Genomic DNA, 9954 nt, shown 5'->3' with positions numbered 1-9954 from the left:
CCTGAGACCTCCTGAAGATTATTATGTGCGTTGTATTCAACAATATTATTCAGTTCTGTTCTATTTTAAATTGTATTTGATATTAGTTTATTTCGTTTTAGCTAAATACTGTACCCTTTTCACATTTATTTAGGTTAAATGGTTTTATACATATATTTTAGTCTGCTCTAAGGAAGCCTTAAATCGAGCATCATTGCTATCCATTATTGGAAAATAAACTTGAACATGCACTGGAGGAGGCAGGAAAGTTAGCGCTCTATGTTAACCCCGTGCACCCCCACCCCTCTCCCTCGGTCACGCGTGTTCCGTGTGAGATTCCGTCACCGTGGTGGCCGTAGTCAGCATCTCGGATCATGCTGCTCAGCGGCGTCGCTGAAACCAGCGACTCAGCGGGTCTCTGAGGAAGTTCTGTCAAGAATAGTGTGTGTGTGTGTGTGTCTGCGTATTTTCTATAATGTCTCAACACCTGCATAGATAGAGACAGAGAGAGAGAGAGAGAGAGAGAGAGAGAGAGAGAGAGAGAGAGAGAGAGAAATGTGGACAGTCTAGCTGAAGTGACAGAAAAATCGCGAATTTGTGAAGGTTGGTATAGGCTACTTACGAAACGACAGTTAGCCTACCTGTCAACTGAGTATTACAATTCAGGACACTTCAGAACGGGGGTGGGGGATGGGGGGGATGGGTTAGAGACAGATCTCGAATAATGGAAATAAAGCTCGAAATCGGTGTGCCCTTGTATGCCTCCGCAGCGCGAATGTGCCGTTGTGATTTATTGTGGTGAGTTACATCATTTTTTCCCACCGTTCCACCGATACTAAAATCTGTGTGACACACTTTGCAAAAAGCATGGGAATTGTCGATGCGGCTTGCTTGGAGATAAGAAATTAAATTCCTCCGTCAATATATTGTTACATTTGCAGCCATAGCCTATTTAGGCCTATTTTTTATTTATTTATTTTTTGCCGTAACACCACCTGAGACACCTGAGAAGTAATTTCTACCACTGATTCTTGATTCAAATTCCCCCGTCTACTATTCAAATTCTCCCGTCTACCTGCGCAGATATCAACAGCGCAACTGGGTTGTAGGTTGCCAGGTTGAGGTCACAAATGGGTTGACAATTGTACAATACGTAGCCTATTATGGTATAGATGGGTGTGAAATACGGGAGGCTCCCGGAGAAAACGCATGTGTTGACAGATTCACAAACATTAAATGAACATATTGACCACCGGAGCAACAAAGTAACGGAACTGTCCAGTGCTGAAACAGCAAGAAAAACTCAAGTAACCAACTGACCACAGCCCAGAAACAACTGTCAACAGAGAAAGTGAAACAAAAAACGCAGTTGATTAACTAGCGAGCATATTAGCAATCAAGATAATAGAACGTTTACAAAACGAACTTTGAACAAACTATAAAAGAATAAAGCAATATAGTACGAGTGCGAGTGGGGTTGTTGAGGAATATACCACGGGTGGTGTTTGGCCGTAGCCACGAGGCCGGAGGCTGAACCCCCTAATTAAGACTTGGACCCCCCCAAATGAGGTCAAAACAACAGGTCGGGGGGGGTCGATACACGCCCTGGAGAAGAAGTTGACCACTCCCACTGGACAGACAGGCCCTAGCCTTGATCACAACCTCCACAACATGGAACTGACCAATCAAGTCCTTCCAGACCGACTGAACTCTGGCCCAAGCCTTCTCATCGATTTCAGTGGGAAAAACATCGACAATAGACTCTTTCCCCAAACACAAAGTGGGCAAACTAAAAGCAGGTCACTACCAGGACCTGTCAGGCTCCATTTGTCCTCATACCCCAATAGAAACAATCGTGATAAAACCCACATCCAACTAGTACAGCTCTGTCGATGCCTGGCTGTGAACATAGGAAATGGGAGGCTACGAGGGGACTGCATGCATATGTATACTTTCTATTGGATTTCTTCATATATATTATACATGTAGTTCACTGTGCAATCTACAATACATATATAAGTGTACATTATTTGAAATAGCAGTACTTTTTCTTAATGTTTGTAGTTCAACTATTATTTGTATTGCCAATAAAGCTTTTTGAGAGAGAGGGAGCAAAGAGAGAAGGAGTGAGTGATAGAGGGAGTGAGAGAGGGAGGAGAGCCCCAGGGTTACTGCTAAGCTCTAATTTAATCATCAGGAGGCGAGGGTGACTTTGGAAAGTTGCACACAAAAGGAGCATGCACAACCCACACATTTACAGACGCACACAAACAATATGAACTCATCCTTTCACCCTCTCTCTTCCTCTCCCCCTCTCTCACACAAACTATGCTGTTGACAACCATCTCATGTCTGCTTGGTAAACACAGTTGCCCAGTGGGACGGCAGTAGAGGAGCGTCTGTGTTGTTGTGTGTGTTGTTGTGTGTGTTGGTGTGTATATGTGCGTGTGTGTACAGCACAGCCTCCTCTACCTGCCTGCTGTTCCTGTGTGTGTGTGTTTCAGATGCAGGATGGCAGGCAGGGAGAGGAGCCGTGATTCGTGATGGGGCACACCCGTGACCTATGACCTGAGACCTGTGACCTGGCCTTTATAGGCTAGACCTCTCCAGTACCGGAGTAGGTCTCTCACCGCGAGCACATGTTGATTATGCTTCAGTGGCCACACCCTAACCCTTTGTTTGGTTACCATGCAGCCCCCTACACCTCAGATCACACATTCACTACCTATACTGCTGATGTACCTGACTGTCACATCCAACTGTTTGGAAGAACCTTTAGTTTGCTAGAATACTTTTTTCAATGCGTATTCTATGACTCGTCTCCCTCGAAATCATTTCCCACAACCTTGGTTGTGAGCGTGTGTTGGTATTTGTGTGTTGATGTGTATGTGTGTGTGTGTATTGGTGTGTGTCTGTGACCAGGGTTACATAAACACATAAGTAGCCTGTAATCTGCAGTGTGCTAACCCCAACCCCCCTCATGCCTTCGTTGTTTGAAGTCGATTTTTACTCCTTTGTTCAGCTCTTTGTGCCTTTTCGCACAAAACACACACACATTTAATGAAGTGGCATTTATATTAAAGTGACTTAGTGTCACCCCAGGCAGTGCTGTGGGATTAGAACAGAAGGAGTTATTTCATTAGTGTTGGAGTTAAAGTTTGTTCATTAATGTTGGAGTTAAAGTTTGTTCATTCACGTTGGAGTTCAAATGTTTTCATTAATGTTGGAGTTAAAGTTTGTTCTTTAATCTTGGAGTTACCGTTTTTTCCATTATTGTTGGAGTTACAGTTTTTTAAATTACTGTTGGAGTTAAAGTTCTTACAGCGATGTTGGAGTTAAAGCTCTTACATTTGATGTTGGAGTTAACGTTTGTTCATTAATGTCGAAGTTAAAGTTTTCACAGTAACGTTGGAGTTATAATGATTTGATGAGTTGCAGCTGAGCCGTCCTGTGCGCTGCTGTGTCATCAGGCAGCTGGTCTGTGGGCAGGTTACTGAGTCTGGGGACTGGGCTCTGAGGTCAAAGGTCACTCTCCAGGATCTCTGCCTCCCCACCCGTTTCTGGAGAGAGCCTGGGGTCAATGTGAAGGAGATTTTGTAGGAGCACTTTGCTTAAGGACAGAAACAAGGGTTCAGGTCTGAGTAAAGGAATCTGTTAAGGCAGATGTCACGATTGGCGAAAAATCATGACGTGGATTTATATAGACATGGTTTCCTGTCATTATGTAGAATTTCACATTGTTAAAAGAAATCATAAGGAATCGTGTGATAACGTTACCATTGGATTTCAACGATTTTGACAATCAGAAAGACCAGCAACTAGAAAAACCAGAGACACCAGAGACACCAGAGAGACAGTCTTCTCTCTCCTTTTTCTCTTTCATTATCATTTTCTCTCTCCTTCTCTCTTTTACTCTTTCTCCCTCTCGTACTTTCTCTCTCTTGTTATCGCTTCCTTGCTTCCTTCTTCTCTATTTCTTTATCTTTTTTTTCTCTACTCTTTTCTTCTCTCTTCCCCCTCATTCCTCCACACGCTCGCTCTCTCTCTGTCTGTCTCTCTCTCTCTCTCTAAAGCCATTGTCTTAACAAACTGAATGCCAAACCTTATGTAAGATTCTTATCACTGCACTCATCTGTCTAGAACCAATACAGAGTAGAGACATAGAGGTGGGGGGAGAGAGAGAGACAAGTGGGAGAGGTGGAGGAGAGAGAGGGGTGGACGGAAGAGAGCGAGAGAGGCAAGGGGTAGATAAAGAAGAGACTGAACAAGAAAGTGGAAAGATGACAGGGAAAAAGAGAACGAGACCGAGAGAGAAAAAGAGAGAGCAACAGAAAAAGACACAGAGAGAGAGAGAGGGGGTGGGTGGGTGGGTGAGAAAGAGATAGGGATGACAGACACGGAGGAGAGAACAGAGAAGAATGTGAGCAGTCAGCTGCCTGTGTGCTCTGGGAGCGAGGCTGGCTCCTGTCAGGTGTCACGGAGGATGATGCTGCAGAGGACAGTCTGACTGACAGCTGGATGAACCTATCACGGTCCAGTTAGCCCTCAGGTATTGCTGGTATTGCAGTCTCTCTTAGTCACTAACTCTAACCCTCTAGCCTCCCAGACCCTGAGTCATCACAGACAGACAAACAGACAAACAGACAGGCAGAGAGACAGACAGACAGACAGACCGACCGACACACAAGCAGACAGACTGGCTCCATGGATAATGTCTTCCTGTGACCTACTGTTATTACTGAGTCTTTATGACCCACTGTAATTTTCTAATGACTACTGTATCCTGGCACCTTATTATCAACCCAGGAAACACCCAGTGCATATTGACCTAGTTCAGAACTTCACATCGTTAGAGACCTGGAGAAAAACAACTGGCCTCAAGCCTGCTCCGCCCCCTCCTATCTCCCCGTGAGCTGCCATAAGGTATTGCATATGCAAAGCAACGTGAGGGACGCCCACCAGGCTTTTCCCCTTTAAAACCACTAAACCCCGCCCGTTTATGCAAATCACACACACCCGTCAGCGGAAGCGAGTGGAAGGCTTATTTCCGACAGATATTCCTTTAAAGGGGTATTAAAGCACTGGCCGTTCTGCAAGACGTCCCGGTGGAACCAGTCTATGCACCAAAACAAAAAATATCGAGCGCGGTACCGAGAGAGGGGACGGTAAATAGATATTGCAATAATAACAATCCCCTACAAATGGTAGTCTTCCTTCGTAGAGGCAACAACAGATGGGTAAGTAAGGTGCGTGTTTTAAACGATGTCATCGTAATTACAGTTACTCTATCTTTCCACCGTATGTTTTTTTCTTTTTTTTTCGACGTCTGTGGAGAAACGGCGCATCTCAGAACGCACTCTGCCGCTGCTGCTCTACTAAGGGTGATGCGGCTATTATTGAATGTCTCCCCTCGATACTGCGCTCAGTATAAAGATTCATGAGTAATGCGTAGGGAAGCATTCCGTTACGAAGGCGTATGTATTTTCCTCTTGCTTGACTCTCGCGTTTGTGCGACAAGCGAGATGGTCAACAACACCGTAGTGTCTGTCACCAGTGTTCTGTACACGGCTGTGGTGCACAGGACGAGTGAGACAGGTTGTCTTGCACGTCAAGTTTCAGAGGGAAAAACGCTGTTTATCGGAGTAAAGGAATGTGTTAAAAAAAAGCAACAAATGTTCTGTAGGCAAAGTTCTCACAGGTGCTTGTTGAGTCTGCCGTGAGGGGATTTCACTGTTTGGGTAGAAAAAAAACAACAAGGTACCAAGCTTTATCGGAAATGTCAAATTTAAAAGTACCGTAGTCATTAATTCTAAATGACTACGGTAGAGCCGACTTAGGTTTATTTAGTGTTTCCAGGTTTTTCTCATACTTCATCAGCTGGATAAAGTTATAAAAAAGCATGTGTCACTACCAAGCATCGAGTAAACCTATTATTTTATTGTATTTTTTAAATATGCAGATTGCAGGATTATGCAGGATTGCATCTGTTGTTCCAGTGACTTGGTGCTATTTTTTTGTTGAGAAAGAACTACGGTTAAAGAGAGATTCAGCGGTGCCGCTCATCTCCGCGATCGTACAATGATTGTATCCTAGAAATACTGTATTTCTCAGTCGGTATGTCACCATGCCTTTTCTAGCGTAGGCTATCTATTTCAGCTCTGCGCTCCGGTGGTCCACGAGCCGTTTTTTGCCAGTGAATGTCGCTGACGCTCGCACTGATGTTACAGCCAAAAGGGCAGGTTGCATAATTAGACGAAATATCCGACTGGCACGTGCATTGGTCTGAGCGGAAGCTCTTTGAATTCATATATTCAATAATCCTGATATTAGCCATTCATAATGCTAAGCCGTGTTGTTGGTTATTTTCCATCCAAATTCCCGCTAGAATGGGCAGTGCCAGTGAGACAGACTCCTCGAACTTTAACAGCGAGTTTAACATCTTATTCGAGTGAAACATAGGCCAATCAATTATATTCAACAATTTATTTAGGCGGCTCATCCACCGAAATAAATACGTCATATGTTAATGTTCAAATGTTATGTTCTTGATGTGGCGTTCGGCCACGTGAATCGGCCCACAAGACAGGATCTGGTCCTACAGGACAGAGTGCCGGGGCACAATTATTCGTATTTCTCCATTAATTTGGCTGTCCTGGTTCTTTATGTAAGCCGTATTTTAGGCAGTGCCCGGTGACTGACAGGCTAACAAACCAGTGTGTTAGAACGCGTAGCTGCCGCTCTGGCGCCGTGTCGGTATTTTCGCCCTATTCCCTGTTGTCACAGTGTTGTACCGGACAAGATCAAAAGGTCTAAAACCCTGTTGTAGCGTACACCACATAAGTCCAGAACTCTGTGGTACATCACTACTCTTGAATTGTGTTGTACATCAATAAGTCTAAAATACAGTTTTACATCTACTTCACAGTAGGGCCTACCATACTACACAGGCTTCAGTGTGTGTGTTTGTTATGTAGGTGTGTGTAGGGGTGCGTGTATTTGTGTATGTAGGCTATATATGTTTGTGTGTGTATATGTGTGTGTTTACGTGTATGTATGTTTGTGTGTGCATATATGTGTGTGTATACGTGTGTGTGTTGACCTCGGCTCTGTTTGTCTGTCCTTCTCAGGTGCCTGCTAGACAGCTGCAGTGTTTCCGCGGGAACAGGAGTTCAGTGTTGTCACGACAACGGCTGTCAAACAGAGTCTCAGGACATTTATGAAGCTTTCAAGGCCTTTTGGTAATTATACACACACACACCCACACAAACCTACACCCTCATATACCTACACACACACATCTACACACACAGATCTACACACACCTACACACAAACACACACACAGACATCTACACGCACACACATACTCCTAGACAAACAGGTACAAATTCACACAGACAAACCCAACCTGACACACACACACACACACACACACACACACACACACTCACACAGACCCCTGCTGACTAGATGGTGGTGGAGGAGAGGTTGTGGTCTGGATCTGTGCTGAAGTGAAACCAGCAACTTCCCATCAGAAGTATTGATGTGGAGATCATTCTGCAGCTGAGTCAGCATACACACAAACAAACAAACACACGCACACGCACACACACACTTACATACACGTAATACACTTACACACGCACACTTTTACACTTGCACACATACACTTACACACACACACATACACACACTTTTACACTTACATACACTTGCACACATGCACACACTTACACACTCAAATCCACACACACACTTACACACATACACACACTCACACCCACACATACACAAACATACTCATGTTTACAGTGTTATGTCTGGCTGCACCCAGATGACCAGACTGCAATCAAGCCTTACAAGGGCTCAGCTGGACACACACACACACACACACACACACTTCATATAACCCTTTGACCTGAGGGGAACCTGTATCCTGGAAACAGGTTGTTCTTTCTTCGGACAGGCCATGGACATCTAGTTCTCACATGCTTACTGTGTCTGTGTGTCTGTGTGTAGGTGTGTGTGTACAGAAATGTGTGGCTTTGCCTCCCCAAGTCTATTTGTATCCTCAGCAACTTTAGTCAATAGAAGTCCTTATCTCAGCTCCTTCTCACCAAGAAAACTCTTCTGAGGACAACACACACACACACATACACACACACACACGCACGCGCACACACACACACACACACACACACACACACACACACACAGACAGATCTACACACACATAGGTCTAGATAGGATACACACACACAGATAAGTCTGTGTGACCCTGTGTGAGTGTGTGTGTGTGTAGTTGTATGAATGTGTGTAGCTGTGTGAATGTGTGTGAGTGTGATTGAGTGTGTGGGTGCGGTATGTGTGTGTGGCATGTGTGTGCATGTGTCTGTGTGTCAGTCTGTCTGTGTGGTGTATGGATGTGTGTAGTGTGTATATATGTGTGTATATGTGTGTGTGTGTGTGGGGGGGGGGTGTCAGGTGACAGGGCTGTTGAAGAGCTCAGAGAACCTGACCAGGCTCCTGCAGGGGAGGTCAGCAGACAATACCACTGCCTAGCAACGGTCTGGGAGGCATTATGGGCTGCTGTGTTGTGCTCTGGTGTCAGGTGTTGTGCAGTGTTGTGGTATCATGGGGTGTTGTACAGCGTTGTGATATTGTGTTTATTCTAGTATCTTGTTTCTCTGGAATGGTCGTGACTGCGGCTATGCTTTGCTCAGCACATGACACATGAACAGACATTCCTCTCCTCTCCTGCATGTTTTTCTTCTATAGTATTGGTAAACACAAATCGAATGAATAGCACACATTCGACCAAAGCAACCCACAGAGGGGGATTTGAACCTGGAACCTCTTGGTATGCAGTAAAAAAAAAAAGAACTCTGAGCTATACCCACCCCCATGCTCTACTATTGAGCTGTGTGTGTGTGTGTGCGTGTGTGTGTGTTTGTGCATTGCTGTCTGTATTGTTGTGCTCCTAGTCAGTGCAGAGGCCACAGGTTTGCATTGCAAAACAGAACAGTGGTGGCACATAGTCAGGCACGTCATGTGTGTGCATGTATTAATCCTGAATTGAAGTCAAGGTTATGGTTATATAAGGTTGTATGTGGTTAAACACAGCTCAGTAGCTCATGACAGGCCCTATATAAAACAGTTACCAGGTTAGTCTATATTAAATGAATACACACAGTTTAAATCGTTTTTATTCATAAATAATAATGTTACTAATAAACTAGGCCCTCCTGGCTGGCTGCACATACACACTAGCAACAGGTATATTATTTTTTTAATCACAGGCTAGCGCTATGCTGATTTAATGATTTGGAATTTTGTTAGCTAGTTAACTATCGTAGGTTGTTAGGCTAACAGACATGGAGTGATACTGAATAGTGTAAAGATAGTCAGCCACCATATGAACCAGATTGCTTGTTTTGAGCTACCAATTTCATAAATGGTGATTTATGGTTATACATGGTCATGTATGGTTACACTCCACAGAACCATCATATAGATCCCGTGTGTAGACGCAACAATCTCTCCAGCTCACCTGCAGACGTGATATGAATTGAATTCATATGTATAGTTTCATTTTACAGTCCCTGCAGTCTCTCTCGCTCTCTCTTTCTAGCGTTCTCTATTTCTTTCTATCTCTCTCTCCCTGTCGCCCTCTCTCTTTCACTCTTTCCCTGTTTCTGTCTTTTGTGAAGGAGGTCTGTTATATGCGGAACTTCAGGTACCCCCCCCCCCCATACATTTGTAACTTGACCCCTCCCACAAGCACTGGGCCATCGCAGCCCCCTTCATCCTGCCCCCCCTCCTGCCCCCCCCCTCCTCCCCCCTCTCCCTCAACGTGCAAAAGGTCACCTTAGGTTACTTTGCTAGGATGTTTTAAGAGATAGTTAAACCATGAATTCTGTATGTTTGTGCTTTTCTGTGAATGTATGCATCCCTGTGTGTGTATATTTGCGTGTGT

This window comes from Hypomesus nipponensis, chromosome 4, assembly GCF_054491055.1.
Source record: "Hypomesus nipponensis isolate SF chromosome 4, ASM5449105v1, whole genome shotgun sequence".
Classification (NCBI taxonomy): domain Eukaryota; kingdom Metazoa; phylum Chordata; class Actinopteri; order Osmeriformes; family Osmeridae; genus Hypomesus; species Hypomesus nipponensis.
Note: the sequence above shows the minus strand (reverse complement) of the source record.